Below are 14,552 nucleotides of genomic sequence, written 5' to 3'. Positions count from 1 at the left end.
TCGATCCCGGCTCCGGCCTCCCTGTGTGGAGTTTGCATGTTCTCCCCGTGCCTGCGTGGGTTTTCTCCGGGCACTCCGGTTTCCTCCCACATTCCAAAAACATGCATGGTAAGTTGATTGGATACTCTAAATTGCCCCTAGGTGTGATTGTGAGTGCGGATGTTTGTCTCTGTGTGCCCTGCGATTGGCTGGCAACCAGTTCAGGGTGTCCCCCGCCTACTGCCCAAAGACAGCTGGGATAGGCTCCAGCACGCCCCGCGACCCTCGTGAGGAGAAGCGGTACAGATAATGGATGGATGGATGGATAGTAAACAGTATTGTTTTAATAATATGCCATTGTGTAGCCCTGGTATAATGATGTTGGAATCAGGAAATAAAAACTAGGGAAAAAATAAACCAAAAAACGATTCAATTACAGTGGTCTCTCGTTTATCTTGGGGGTTACGTTCCAAAAATAACCCGCGACATGTAAAATCCGAGAAGTAGGAAACTTTTTTTGCAATTATTATACTGTGTGTTTTAAGGCTGTAAACCTCACCATTATCATTTCTGTCTTGTTTAAACATGCTAAAAGTTCAAATCTTAGTAAGAAAAAAAGTATACTTTATTATTAATTATTATTAAGGTAATTAATTATTGATAATATTATTTTTCTAACGAAATCAATGTCAAAACCTTTTTAACCCTCCTGTTGTGTGGTGGGTAAAATTGACCCATTTAGAAAATCTAGGGAGAAAAAAATGGATTAACCCTAAAACTTTGTTTGCTGGACACTTTTTTAAATTTTCATTTCTTAATATTAATATCAATATTATGTGTTATTTTTTTTATGATTAAACATCAGAGCAGGTAACACTGACCCGTGAACATTGTTCAAAAATGATCACAACAGTAAGTTAAAGTCTGTTTAAGAAAAAAAAAAAAAGTAAACATTTTCATGCAAATGTTGACGAATTTTTGAACTAACAAATGTAATTTTAATCAACAACATATGGAATTGCAAACATAAGAAATGATTAATTTTGACTCACACGTATCTCACGCTTTCTCTGACTGGCCTCCCTCTGTCCTCCGCAGTAGCATTTTTTCTACTCTCCTTTGCAGAGAGAAAAACATAGTTATAGGTATCGTAGTTGTTGTCTCTTTTTTTCTCTCTCTTTAACGATAGAGTGCTCCATGTTAGACTCTTTATATTGATGTCTATGGTTAAATAATGACTTTAAAACGGTATAGTTTCAAGATTACAGCCTTCCATGGTGTCTAATCTATGGCTTTCTCAATGAAATGCAAAAATTCGATATGAAAGTTACTTGAGGCAAAGATCCATATGTACTGGTACTTCCAAAGTCAGACTGATCAAATGAAGACAGTTTGTTCCCCGGAGTGAGCTATTACAACATTGTGAATTCCTTGATTATAAAGAAGAGTGCCTACACTTGGGAAGACTTTGATGTCAAGAGAGTGGACTATTAATTACTTTGTGCCCGGGTGGGGGAAACATCTTGGCTGCATTCAACCCAACTTCCCATCTTCGTCTCGTGACAGCAAAGGTATGTTACTTTTGGTTGATACAGTACGTCGATCACTACAGTACTTGAATGGTGTAAAACGTTGTTCATCAAATCGTTTGTGTACAGATAAAAGTCTTGCTGTACGATGTCAAGGCTTGGCTTGCTAGCTGCTAACAAAGGGACGCGCTTGTTTGCAGCATGTCGCGCAGCAGACATTAAGTCTGGGTTTAAAGTGTTGTCATTATCATGTGCAAATGTATGCAAGGCCGACTAAAAATCTAAATCCATCAACGTGTAAAATCTGTTGTCTCACTCGACTGTGTACCCTCGACCGCTTGCCCTCGAACATGGACGCCTTTGCACACGGCACACAAACGTGACATCAGCGTTAAAGGGTCTTTAAACGTGTTTATCGCCACAATTATTGATTTCAAATGAATGCAGAGGAACATTGGTGGCAAAATGTTGCATATAAGATAGTGTGAATAGGTAAATACTTAGGTTAATGTTGAAATGGACAGATGCCTACAAAGAGATGTTTGTTGGAGTGGAGGTGTTAGATGGGGTGTTAAAGCTTTAAGGAGGTGGTGCAGTTCGTCTCACGGGACCTGTCTATGAGGCTGGCTGTTGTTTCATCACTCCTCCTAGCTGTGTAACTATCAGTATTTGCTGCAAAGTATTGAGCCTGCCACTTTTTTCAGAAATAGTTAGTCTGCGGATAAGCCTGTCGTGTGGTCCTTTTCCCAAGGTATTTTTACTACAACGGGTATGCCAAGGCGGGCATTGTAAGGTAAATTAAACATGTGGCTTGGCTTTAAAATTTTTTACTGTGGCAAGCACTTTTCTATATGTAATTGTGTCCTTATACTCGTTTGTGCATTTTTAGAATACATCTCATTCATTGAAACGACAGCTGTACTAACAAGGCCTTTTACTTCGTGGAGCATTTTTTATCTGTGGTGTCAAAACACCTTTGTCAGAGAGGACAAGCACTTCTCGCACATTGGTGTGTTGACGCTAAATGTTAGACCAAGTACGAAAGCAGCTTGCTCTGTTTTTTCGCTGTGGTACTAACAGTACTTTGACAGGATGTGACCATATGCAAATGAGCAACACTGTTTTCCATAATTTTATTTTTGCTCTTTTTTTGTCTTCTCACTTTTATTTAAAAAATAGATTAATTACTTTACTGCAGGGGGCAGGGGCAGTGAGGCAATCACTGCATCGACAAATTATGAGTTGTTTTTTTTCCCCTGGAGAAGCTAGATCTGCACTGCTGTGAGCTTCAGTTGCCGCTTATTTGGGTGTGTCACTGTCACTGCCTTCAGTTTTGTTATCAGTGAATGAAAAGAATGCTCTGTGACAAACTATTCAATTTCTTCTGAACCTAAGGTAGGTGTTCTAATGATTCGCTCAGTTACATTCAGTCATTAAAAAGCCACACAGAAAGTGTTAAAACTTGACTGGATTTTCATTGTTTATATTTTGTTATCTATTCAATTCCAAATTGTGTTTTGTTTGAGTACAATTTGAATTAGAAGTCATTCTTGCTTTTAAAATGTCTGAACGTGTGTTGGTTATGATTTCATAAATTTAGGATTAGGAACTAATTTCTAGTATGATTTGTTTACAACTCCAGTTCATCTGGATACTTATTATTTAAATTATGCACGATATAACTATCTTGACAGAATCGTTAATTCCACATATGCACTTGCTGCTCATGCTGCACTAAAGCTTGTTCAAATTTGCAGTCATTGTTGCAGCTTTCCATTTCAAATCTTACAGAGGGCAGGGGGGAAATGTGATGCATATCAGGGGCAATTTGATTCACTCAACTTGCCAAGTTTCTACAAATTCGTAAAGCCACTGACCACAATCAGAAAAAGTAATTGTTTCCAAAAAGGTGAGCCAAAAAAGTACTATTTTCATTTACAATTAATCATAGTGTTTTAAATCAAGTTGCTTGACGTAATGGAAATTGAACAGCCTTAGCTCGCCTTGCATCTAGTTCAACAAAGCTGTCCTTATAGGGCAGGTGTCTTGGTATTTTCCTTTCATTAATAGCAAATTTAATTGGCAGATAAACCCTTAACCCTGCATGTTCAAATGTGGTAGTATTTCCTTGACATTGACATTAGCCTTTCCATGGTTGACTTTAAAGTTGGTAGTCGGAAATGTTAACGGAAGCCCAATTAAAATGATAGGCGGACCGCCTATAGGTGATTTCTATTTGATCCGGCGGGACAAAGTGGCGGATAAAAGGATGGCGGAAGGCTACCAGGGCTGTAGGCAGAAGGCGATAAACGGGCCGCAAGTTTTTAGTAAAATGCTCAGCTCTGCCTTTTTCTACTCGACTTCATGAGCGGCAGCAGGCATATATTTATATACTGTTAATTATATTTTGGATTTTTGCGGAAGTGAGAGTTGCTTTTCCTAATAGGAGCTCACATGTCAATAAATCCCAAATATTATGTGCAGATTGCTTTTACATTTTCACATGTTTGAATGGACAAGAGTAGGAATGTATATATGAATTTTGGTAGCAATTAATCACTGTTTCATACATTAGGTGACAACAGTACGTGACAAACCAAGCCAAGAAACAACAAGTATTACAATGCTTGCCTCCCCGCTATGACGAAGACAGGCTGAGAAAAAAAAAACAAGCGCCAAAAGGGGGCGTGCCAATCTGTGGCATTAGACCTCACAAAAAAGCCCTTAAATTATTTTAGGTCGGTGAATTTTAGCGCTGACATCATTTTCACATACAGAACTTCTATAAAAGTGCCAATACCAGCCCACTCAGGTCATCTCTCGCTCATGTTGTTAAAAAGTATTCAGGCAAAATTACAAATAGATTGATGCCCAACAGCACTTTAGCAGTTGCCAAATTGATTTAGCCATTCAAATGTATTACATTTGTAAGTAATTCATCTAAAATATTGTCAATGAAAATATTTTAAGAGAATGAAATCTTATTTTATTGGAAACTGCCGTGACCTGTTGAAACAAATGACAACAAAAACAGAAAACCTAAAGATCAGTGCATTGCGTATGTAAATTATTTGGCAGCTACAATTTTAAAATCCAAATTTATTTTATTGTATTATTATATTAGATTATTTTCCTTATTTATATTTGTTCAAAGATCCACCTTATAATTTTAACATGTTTATTACAAAAGCAAGTCAATAAACAAATCCATGGGAATTATTACAAAATGAAGAGTAGAAATTAAAGTTTTTCCTCATTTAATGCACCCTTTGGGCACTCATCATCCAAAACTGTCCCTTCCACTTAAATGTCTTCACCCAATCCCATCAATTACTTTTGTAATATGTATTTTTCAATTGTGAACTGAATTTGTGGACATCCTGTATTATTTTCTTTTGGCGTTATGAACCATCTTCTGGTCAATGCTATATGAATTTTTCTTTTCTTTTTTTTTTTTTGGTTAATTCCTATGGCCATACAAATTACTTTGGCTCATAATAAAAACATTCTTATCACCACTCAAGACCTGCATTTACATTTTCATGAGTAGAGACTCTCCCACAGGGATGGAGCACCGACCTTGGCCGACCCGTCCTTGAGTTCTGTGCAGTGCACAACAGCAAGTGAAGGTGCAGAAGTGTAGAGGGTCTGCTGGATTCTCTGTGTGTGCAGAGCTGCCAAGGATGGATGTTTAGATGAATATTGTTTGTTGAAAATGTGGGTGCTGGCAGACCTTGCATTTGTTATTCCCAATACCGCTGCCAATGTTGAATTATTCAAACATATTAACATCCTAGAAGCTGGCTAATAATATATTATTGAAGCAACAGTGATCCATTGATTGCCTTAATCACATTTTGGAGTCATGTTGGCTGTAAACACTGAATATAAACTCGGATATGGTCCTCAGTGATCTGAAGTAAATGTATTGTGTGATGTATGAACAGTAGTCATATATACCTATCATTTAAAAAAAAGCTGTAATCAAGTGCTGTTCAGATGTTACAGGTAGGTCTGGCAACAATGATGAACAATACAATACAATGTCATCTTCCAAACCGCTTATCCTATATAGGGTCGCGGGGAGTTGCTGGAGCCTATCCCAGCCGTCAATGGGCGAAGGCAGACTACACCCTGAACTGGTCGCCAGCCAGTCGCAGGGCACACATAGACACTGTCACTGAGCGGGAATCGATCCCACGCTGCCCGCACACAACTCAGGCGTGTGTACCACTACACTATCAGCGGACCAACAATACAATACAATACAATACAATTTTATTTATACAGCGCATTTCATAACAAGACTAGGGCAAAATATATATACACAAAATTATTATACTTATAACCATTGATCAATTTTTCACATTAGACCAACCAAGCTTATAAGCTTAGCTGAGATAAATATGGAATTTGCCCCCCCCACACACACATACAAACAACAGCAAACTCAAGATTAATCAATCCAATAATCCAAAATATTAGTAAATTACCAAACAAAAAAAACTGAATAACAGGAAATAAATACCACTAATACCAGCTAAAGTTCTGTAGTGTTTTAAAGTGCTCTGTTGGGTGAAAAGTACTTTTTTTTGCAGGTCGAGGCACATTTCTTAGTATCATAGAACTATTATACATATACATATATACAAACTATTTTATCTGCATGAGATGAATTTCTTTAGCACAGTGGATACAACAGGTGCCACTGAAGAAATTGTTTGTTAGCTGGGTTTGCACACTCACATAACCCAAAGAACGTCAGTAACAGGGGCGGAGCTACAGGGTGGCCAAGGCCACCGCCTTCACCACCTCCATACCAAGGGCAAAATGTTGATATCGATGATTTTTCTGCCATTATAACATTGATGCAGTATTTCTTTACCCATTTATACTCTGCCACATTTAAAAAAATACTTTAACTCCATATTTAAAAACAACACAGGGAGACTAAAAGCAAAGAGTACACTAATTAGCACAGATTTCTGGGCTTCAATTGGACCACGAAACACACCTACCTCAAACGCTGCAGCCAACCAGTAGTGATGGGCTAAATGAAGTGGGGCTTAGGAGCAAAAATGGGCGTACCACAAGAAGCCCCAATTCAGAGCATGTATCTGTTCCCAAAAATAATCATCTGACTGATGACAAACGATCCCTCGGTTGGTGTGGAGTGCGTAATTGGTTTATTTAATGTATCGCCTCATAACACTGAAGAACTTGCGCCGCTTTGCAGGTGTTGTCGGAGTTTGTAGTGAGTTTAAAGGGGAGATAAACCAAACATATTTTGTTCAATCATGTTCCCAGCAGGCCCACTAGTTGAAACACAGCATTCTGCTTAATATTGAGTTTGTGGAATATGAGTTAAGCGTCAAAATCCACTCGTTTTTATCCATCTCCGGGGGCGGCCATTTTGTCACTATTGCCGACTGAAAATTACATCACAACTGCTCAGGGCTCAGGTAACGACCAATCACAGCTCAGCTTCAGAAAACGATGCTTAAAAACGTTCAAATCGTTCGATTTTTTTTTTGGGGCGTATCTAATCCACCGTAGTTTCCTCTGCATTTCCCGTTCCTCCCACGAGCGTGCATACCAGAAAAACTACAACACCATCCATGGCTACCGGCGATTCTGCTATTTTCTCAGGCAAGTGAGCATTTAGTTAATAAATCGGGCAACTATAGATCTGTAGTGTAGTGTGTGCCCCGCATGTACAATACAACCAGCGAGCATGTAACTCAACGTTTTTTTCTCCTCTACAACGGACCTCTGGCCAGCCGATGCTTCCGTACTTAAGCTTGACAGTGCATTGTATTACTGAGTGACAATTTTGCTCTAATCATTGATTTATGTTTAAGTAAGACCAGGGAGAAAGGTGAAAGGCTAGTCACTAGCTGGTTGGCAAAATGACTTGCTGACAGACTGGTTGGTTTACAGAATTGATTGTCTACCTTCTCTCATGTTGATTTCGTTTCAGATGGTATATGCACTTTCTTCTTTCATTATTGGTTTGATTAAGAACAGATCTGAAATCTATTGTGTAAGTTAAATGCTATTAATCCCAATAGATTGTTCTGTGTGTAGTTAAATTGACTTGCATTTTGAGAAAGAAAAATGAAGTTGAAATAAAAGACATTCAAAATACTTCATTTTTCATTATTTTTTATTTTGTAAAGAAATCGTAATCGTAAAATCGTGAGAATTGAGATGAGAGAAAATGATCGGGATTTTCTTGTTCGGCAAAATCGAACAGCCCCAGGTTACACATTTTGTAGGGGTGTCAAAATGTCCGGGGAGGATAAATTTAGGGCACACTAAATTACCTACAATGCACTTGGAAATGTAGTGAGCATCGTTGTTCACTCAACAGGTTAATATACATTACAATGCACTGGGGACAGGAAAACAACATGGTTCAAGCGCCACTGTCAGAGATACAGTAACTATCCACCACGGTAATAACTAAGTCATTTTATTTCATTGAAAGTATGTATGATAACGGAAATACAATACAGTTTACAATATGTTTTATTCACAATGACTAATCAGAGATCTTAATGCACCGGTGCGTCATGATAGGTATGGTTTTCAGTGGTATGTGACGAGGAGAAAGTAGTAAACTAGCTTTTCGAATCTCCAAACAGAATGAGGCGTTAGGGGATAAGGGTGGACATTCGAACACAGCCCGTGACACAGACTTACTGTCACTCTCACTCTCTCTCTGTCTTCGCTCTGATAACACACTTGTTGGGCCATCATGTTTATCTCCCCCGTAACATTTTAGAGACTGCCACCAAGCAAGCATAATAATGTGACTCTTTCTCAAGCTGAAACAAAAAAGACCATTGCATTGTCACAGCAATCAAGACAAGTGACTACAGGATGCTTTTTGTCCTGGTATTATAGTCACCAGGGTTATTTTCCCCAAGCAAGACAATTAAATTTGTAAACATGAGGCAGTCGCCCTAACAGCCCTCATTCATATAAATATGATGGGAAAACATCATCTTATGATATACCTCAGTACAGTTTATAGGGTCCCAAATTGCAGCCTCCCATGCCCATTAAAATGATCTCTCCAAAAAGATTCAATAAAAAGTGAACATAATATTGAAGGGGGTGTTATTGCAGGGCTTTTATAATGCTTTAGTTTTATCATTGGGTTTGGAGAATAATTTATGCAAGTATTTTTTATTGCAACTAGATTGAGTAACAAAATCTGAGCTTGAAGATCTGGGCAATGATAAATTTAAGAATTGTATGGACAACGGGCAGCTAACAGATGAATTTGAATGCTTACAATCGTAGCAAGATGTCAATTGGAAAACCCTGAATGTGTCCCAGAGGCATTGGGATCTTGCAGACATTCATATGGATGCTATTTATTTCTAAAAACCCTTGGGGCCAAGCTGTTGTGTATATTTCGTTTAAATTATGATGCATACCTCTGCTATCCCCAAAAAATCCCAACAATATGTTTCTTTGAAATGACACATAATGTACAGTATTTATCAGGTAATAATTCTCACTTTAGTCAGTTACAATTTACGAATAAACACACACAGAGACAGGCTGTAAAATTACATGCACAAAACTTTCATCAGCATGGCAGGGGTGCAAGCAAAAAAGTGAAAATAAATTAATCCATCTGTACTTTAATATGCCTGTTTTCACTCCAACAAAAACATAACCATCCATCCAACACAATACACAAGAAGATCATTATTTCAGTAATTATTATTCACCTTACTCTCATCAATAAATGTAAAAAAAAATAATAGCAGTATTTCCACAAACTACAGTAGTTTGGTTCAGTTAGGTGTACTACAGAATTTATTTACATTTGTTGGTAAAAGGGAACGACTACTAAGCCTTTTTTTTTGCACAATTCGATTGAGGTATCAACGTCACTAACTTTGCTTCTCAATACCTTTACATCTTGTTGAGAGCTTATACGCTAACATTTATCTTGTTGATGACTATAACGCAAAGGCGTCACAGCAGTAATCGTATTTGACTTATCGAACAGATGTAAGCCTTTGAAACCTTTGTAGAGTGAAATATGATGATTCTTATCAGAGATGGGCATTCCGTCCCAGGGACAGAATGGTGCATCCATCCGGACACCCATTTTGGGGACGGCTGTTCAACAACCATTCTGAGCCATGATTGGTTGTTGTGAGCAGTTGTGATGTCATTTTCAGTCGACGGAAGACAAAATGCCCCCAGAGATGGCTAAAAACGAGTGCATTTTGCTGCTTAACTTATATTCCACAAATGTTTGAGTCAACTTCCGCTTTAAAGCTACGATCCGGAAGTGGAACTGTTTGATTCTCCTCCTACACGCCTGAGTTGTGTGCGGGCAGCGTGGGATCGATTCCCGCTCAGTGACAGTGTCTATGTGTGCCCTGCGACTGGCTGGCGACCAGTTCGGGGTGTAGTCTGCCTTCGCCCATTGACGGCTGGGATAGGCTCCAGCAACTTCCCGCGACCCTATATAGGATAAGCGGTTTGGAAGATGACATGATGACATGATTCTCCTCCTGAAATAACGTTGCGTTATGTTTGCAATAATTATTTTTATCATAAAATAACCTAATAAAAACTGAGCAGTTATTGCGTTATAACGCAAAAAGTTTGCGTTATAACGCAATTTTAAATATCCTTGTGATATCCCCTGGGTTACTTAAAAAGTTGTAAACAATTCAATCCACTCATGATACTGCCAGCCTCTAAGTGGATGTGAATAGGAAATTAGCCAGCTAATGAGCTTTAAAGAATGTTTATGAATTTTGAAACCGTAAGCATCCTCTCCCACGGCATCCTGTACAGATGCTTTTGTGTGTGTGTGTGTGTGTGCGTGGCAGGGGTTCAAAATGAACTAGCTCATAGTTCTTTTTCTCTTTTTTAAACAAGATACGACCCTCAAAATACTGACATTTCCCCCATTGTTGCTACCCATTCAGTCCCACTAGTAGACAGCTGCAACTTGCAGGTTGTAGAAAAAAAAAAAATCAATTGCGCCAATAATTTTGGGTAAACCAGCAATGGCTTAAAAGCCACATTTTGTTTCATATGCAATTCAAAAGTAGATTTCTGCCTTCAAAACCCTAAATAAATCCCATCAAAATTCCAACAGGCCTTAGTTGAACTATCTGAATGTAGTTGGAAGACATTATGCTTTGGTCAAGACAGTTTTCTAAAAGTTGCATCATGTCATTGTTCACTGATAAGCTCCAGCGAGGAATGGCTAGAATTAAATTGCTTCTTTCTGCCTTAGCTGGGAGCTTTGATGTTGCATCATAGCATGTGACCCTGCTCAAAATATCAGCAAGCTCCTTTTTTTTGTATTCTGCTCTCTTAACAGAGGACTAAAATTAACAAACAGGAATCCATTAGCTCAGGGGTCGCCAACCACCGGGCCGCGGACCGGTACCGAGCCGCAGGCCACTTTGGAGTAGGCAGTGGCAGGCCGCACAGATGAAGGAAAGGAAAAAAAACATACAGTACTTCCGGTTTATTAAATATCCGAGGCTGAAAAACATTTTATTTGGAAAAGTGACCGGATTCTCTCCGTTATATCCATCTATGACTGACTCTTAATACAAGTTGTCTCCATCGCGTAACGCTAATATTAAATGGACAAGCTAGAAAATGAGTAAAATAAACAGACATATTTGTAACGTTTCCCCCCATCCCCGCCACCCCAACCCCCGGACGGGGAATAGTTACAGGGCCGCAAAGGGTATAGACTTGTATGAACCGGTCCGTGGCCGTGGCAGAAAAAAGGTTGGCGTCCACTGCATTAGCCAACAAAAGTCAGTGAACATGTTCCACACACAATGACATCTTACCCGTTTATGGCCTCAGTGGCTAAATATATTGGGCCTAGTGTGAATGTGAGCATATTTCAATCATGATGATGCTTACACAAATTTGTAATGATAGAATAATGCAAGCCACAATGACCTAATGGGTACAAGTACATCATTCCCCATACAATATAAAAGTGCCTGACAAAACTAAGATTAACATATTTGTAATGCTAATATCATTGTGAAAGGAAAAGCTGAATACATTTACATTGTGGTGCTGTTTGCTCATCAGCAAGAGCTGGGGCTGCGGCGCGTATCCTGCATAACTGCGTATCCTGTGCCTACTCCATCTTACATGAGGATTACTGAAGAAAATCTAACTTGGAAGAAACATACCTGTTAAATGTCCGCATAAATTCTGCAGTCCTGAAAAAATGTGAGTGTTTACAATAATCAAGCCAGCCATTTTCCATACGACAAAGAAAAGCTTTCAGCCACAGAGATCAATTCACTATTTTCTCAGCTATTTGTCCGTATAACAAGCACGAAGCTGACCTGCTCCTGTGGAGAGAATGGCCATTTGTTCTATGTTACTCCAAGCCAAGAAGATGTTAAAGATCATCAGTGCATGGTTTCCGCGGCTTTGATACAAACACTGCCCTCAGTCTTGCTTTTCCCAATAGACCAAATCTTATTTCCTACACAAGTCCTGTGCCCCTGAGATCTTACGTTCAGAATACAACCACAAATTTGGAGGTAAATATGTCTCTCAAGTCATGCAAAACTTGCATCAAGGGAGAACAAGTAAAACAGTGTGAACTGCTATCCTGCCTGTCAACTGACATCATGAAATTTCACTGAGCAAACTCTGGGCAGGGATTTGCTTTTTATTTGTCTTTATCACAATGCTTATTCCAAATGATGGCCTGCGGTGGTGCATGGCATGAGGGGAAATGTCAGCTCCTATGAAGCCACAGTACACCTCACCTCCTGGCCTCAGTTCAGTGTGCATCAAAAGATTACCTGTGTCCCTCTTTCACTTTTGCTTGAGCTTTTTGTAACATTTATGCTTGCTATGATACTTATTTGGTCATGATGGAAATGTAGCAAAATCCATGACATTGTAGCTCTATATTGCATCTTGGACATACAACATGCTTAAAAGGTAAACAAAGCTGTGTTTCCAAGTTTCCCCTCACCATTTCATCGCTGTGGTCTGAATATGAATAAAAACACAGTGATAGACTGAGGATCTTTCAAGTGTCATTATAAAAGTGCATTCATCATTCTTGGTTTTGCAATCATCGGATGGATAAAATTTGTTTTATTGTGCCTAAAATCCTTTCGGACCCTACAAACCTGATTATCCCATCATTGCTTCTTTTCTCAGGGTGCTGTTAGCAGTTGGAGACATTTCCAGGAAAAGAGAGCTGAAAAAGGCAGATGTGACCACCTAACAACCTTCAGTGAACTGAAACTACAGTCTTGTATTCTGGAGGCCGATTCCCTCCATTGATGCATATCATTTTCGTAAAAACGCAGATGGGTGAAGGCAGTGTCAGAATGACTTAGACCAATTTGCCACTTTTTGTGCCGATGTGAGCTGTCGCTTTTAAACGTATGCGATTTCTTGATGTCCTAGAAAGAAAATGTGAGATCCCATAACACCATGGCATCTTATCTGATTTCTCCAAAAGAACCATACGTACTCGGATCAAAGAGTTTAGTTCTTTTCACCATCCACTGGTGAGGAATCTTGAATCTGCTTTCCAGCAGTACAGCATTCATTTTCCACACCATGAGAAAATGACATCTGGCATGTCCCAGCTTCTCACCATGTACAGTTACTGAAATCCTATTTTCCCTAAGTAGATCAGGATAATCCTTTGCTGAAAGAACAGAAAATGTAACTTTGGACATGGTTAGAGGGCTATAATCATTTTATGCTGCTGCAAGACTGTGGCGACTTGAAGTTTATAGCTGACCAGTTATCCATTCTGTCACCAGAGCAGTCATTTACCAGATGTGGGCTTACCCAATCTGACCATAGTAACAGCATTACATATTGCAAAGCACAGGTGGTGATTCTTTCAAATGTTGGTCAGGAGGAAATCAGAACAGTCTTTTTATATATATAAGATGGCCACAAACAAGGACGAGGTGTCATGGTTTTGCTTGGTTGCGTGGTTTCTCGTGCTCTCTCTCTCTCTCTCTCCTGGGCTGCTGAGCTGGAGCAGAGGGCGTTCCCTTCAGCTGCGCATCTGTGCCTCTTGGTCATCAGTGGGGTTTAAAAGGACGCCGTTCTCCGGACTGCTTTGTCGGATTCTTGACTTTGCTTGCTTCACAGCCCAAACTCACAGTCTAGACGTCTCGTTTCTATTCTTGTTCAAAGCCTAGTTTTGCCTCGTTATCATTTTGTTGTTGTTTGATCTTAATCAAAGTATACTCGTCACTTTGACTGAGCACTTTATGTTTCACGTAATTGGATCTTGTTTATACTTTTCGATGCAATTTTCCAGCGTTTTATGTTAATACTTTGTCGGTCCTCCACTATTGTAATAAACATATTTTTGCACTTGACGCCTTTTGTTGGATTCAGCTTTTTTAGGATCCAAACTATATAGTCCGCTTGAGTCTGACTTGTCACAAAATTTGCATGCCGCCAGTTACTAGATAGCAGAGGTGGGTATTCCACAGTACTGACGGACACCCATTTTGATGACAAACTCCACAAGAAATGACGGACTAAGCACTGACGGAAGTGGAATTTTGTGTGTCAGTGAAATCATCAATAACTGGGTCAAGTAATGACGAACATCTCAGTTCATAACGGACGGACGCCAGTGAAGGAAACACTCACAGTGCGTCTCCTGCATGTTTGTTGATAGGGTGAATAAACAGGCCCAAAAATACCTGCAATAAGTTAAATCCATGAAGTGATTCGACCACAGGTGTCAAACTCAAGGCCCGGGGCCAGATTTGGCCCGCCACATCATTTTATGTGGCCCGCAAAAGCAAATAAAAAATGTCAACTTCTGTGAGGGTTGTTAAAACCTGTAGCAAAATTTTAAATTGTCATATGTAATAGATATTAAGGTAGACATAGCACAATAATTTTCTTTTTGTTATTACTTGAACAATAGTTGAACAAACTGTTATTCTTGACATCTGATTTGAAAAACTAGTTATCCATCAATTTGTTGTGTACTGTGTATGTAATAATATG

General features: G+C 39.2%; 1 long non-coding RNA gene across 1 annotated transcript; it reads left to right on the top strand.

Moving 5' to 3' along the window:
- The first annotated feature begins 1,429 nt into the window (after positions 1-1,429).
- On the top strand, positions 1,430-13,906 carry LOC147137801 (uncharacterized). Its single transcript, XR_015089360.1, has 2 exons — positions 1,430-1,550; positions 12,717-13,906. It is a non-coding gene; the product is annotated as an uncharacterized LOC147137801 (long non-coding RNA).
- Positions 13,907-14,552: the final 646 nt, after the last annotated feature.

Source organism: Filicampus tigris, chromosome 13 (genome assembly GCF_054856515.1).
Source record: "Filicampus tigris isolate MCC_2025a chromosome 13, RoL_Ftig_1.0, whole genome shotgun sequence".
Classification (NCBI taxonomy): Eukaryota; Metazoa; Chordata; class Actinopteri; order Syngnathiformes; family Syngnathidae; genus Filicampus; species Filicampus tigris.
This window is presented reverse-complemented; position numbering and strand designations above follow the sequence as displayed.